This window comes from Musca autumnalis, unplaced genomic scaffold, assembly GCF_047663935.1.
Source record: "Musca autumnalis isolate F117 unplaced genomic scaffold, ASM4766393v1 scaffold_40, whole genome shotgun sequence".
Classification (NCBI taxonomy): domain Eukaryota; kingdom Metazoa; phylum Arthropoda; class Insecta; order Diptera; family Muscidae; genus Musca; species Musca autumnalis.
The window spans coordinates 38,448-40,778 of NW_027411978.1; positions in this window are offsets into that span (position 1 = coordinate 38,448).

Below are 2,331 nucleotides of genomic sequence, written 5' to 3' on the forward strand. Positions count from 1 at the left end.
ACCAAAACCGAAACTGTACCAAATTTAGTGCTATTTAGTATTTTTCGTACCCTATGTACGAATTTCCAAAACTTCCACAATATTAAACTCCACCAGTAATCTCAGTTCCAAATTTAGAGATTCCAGCGCTATCCGTTCACCCAAATCCCCATTATACAAAATTTATTTCCATTTAGTACTTTCCGTACACATAAGTACTAATTTCCAAAACCACCTTCATATCTCAATCCTACACTTCAACAGTAATATTTGGTCTCTTCCAGAACTGCAAGAATCTACTAATTTTTACTATTTCTTCCGATAACATAAAGGAAAAATTGTTATCGTAGTAAAAAATAGTAGCTTCTTGCAGGTTCTGGAACAGAGCAATTAATTCTAAATTTCAGGTTTCCAGCTCTATCCGTTCATTCAAATCCAAATTGTACTAAATTTAGCACCATTTAGTACTTTTCGTACCCATAAGTACGAATTTTCAAAACTACCTCAATCCTACACCCCACCAGTAATCTCAATTCCAAATTTCGAGATTCCAGCTATTATCGGTTCACCCAAATCCCCATTGTATCAAATTTAGTACCATTTAGTACTTTTCATACACATAAGTACGAATTTCCAAAAGTTCTTCAATCCTACACTCCAACAGTAATCTCAATTCCAAATATCAGGATTCCAGCTATATCCGTTCACCCAAATCCCTATTGTACCAAATTTAGTACTATTTAGTACTTTTCGTACACATAAGCACGAATTTCCAAAACTACCCTCATACCTCAATCCTACACTACAACAGTAACCTTAATTCCAAATTTCAGGTTTCCAGCTCCTTACGTTCACCCAAATCTAAATTGTACTAAATTTAGTACTTTTCGTACACATGATTGGTAATTTTTCAAACCATTTCCTTTTAGAAGCACCACTTGCCAACCTTGATTTCCATACTAAATTCCTATATTCCTATATTCCTGGGGCCTATTATTGATTTCATTAATTATTTAGCGATTTCATCAAATTTCAGATTTTGAAATTGAAAATTGAATAGTTATGACTGTACATCTCCATATACGATAAAATTCTTAATTGCAAATAAATCGTGGTAATATGCACAATTCTATTGCACTTTCATTGATTTGCAAACATTTAGTTATTACCAAAAAGTCAGGTCCATACAGTTTTTAGTTGTTGTTATTTCTGGCCGATTTCTGAATTTATTCCCCTAATGTTGTCTTCAACAGCAACTCATTTGTTCATTTGCGTAATTGATGTTTATACACCATTATCACCAACTGCGACATCTGTTGCAATGGAAGATAACAAATGTCTTGTCTTTCTATTATTTAGTGGTTTACGATAAAATAAGTGCGCCTAGAAGTAAACTACAAAATTTGAAATTATGTGTGATCTCTTACGATATCAAGATGTTATGGCATTGTTAATTTTGCACATGTCTTGCAGAGGGCCAACTAAGTGAATAAGTATGTAATAGTAATGAAAAATAAGGATTTTTGTTGTTGTTATTTTTTGTGGTTCCAGGACGAATTTTCTAAAACCCGGCCTTATCTCGCACATTTGCATCAACAGTGACCCACTGGTAAAATTTCAAGCTCCTAGCTTTAGCCGTTTTGGCTGGGCGTTGATGATGAGTCAGTCAGTCAGTCAGTCAGTCAATCACTTATCACCAAGCTCATTTATATATATATAGATATCAAAAATAATTTCAAATTTTGTAGTTTACTTCTAGGCGCAAGTTTTATCGTTTCATTTTATCGTAAACCACTAAATAATAAAACCACATTAGAAGTTTTTCTTCCGTTTCAACAGATGTCGCAATTGTATAGTATTAACGTAATGTAAGCAGTAAAAACCAACCCATCCAGATTTACGTGTCCAGAGTAATTTTGTTTTCACTTAACAGATGTCGCCCAACAGATTTTCTTTTCAAAACTAAAAAAATATTACAAACGAATTTGGAAAATTTTGATCTTTAATTTAAGATTAAAACAGAATTTAGTTCAATAATGTCAAGTTTTTTACTGTTATAAAATCAGAAATCGGCCAGAAATAACAACAACAAAAACAGTATGTACTTGATTTCTTGGTCTTGGTCTAAATGTTTGCAAATCAGTTAAAGTGCAATAGAATTATATAGAAATGTTGAGTCTATAACTTTTAGTCACTAAATAATTTAGGAAATCAGTAATAGACCACAAACCAGAATCAAATTGTGGTTTTGTAATTGAAAACGATTTTGGAATATGTGCGTTACGTAAAAAAGTCAGAAAAGCATTATCACGAAGGGATAGGAAAAACCACTGCTCTCCCCGTAAAATATAA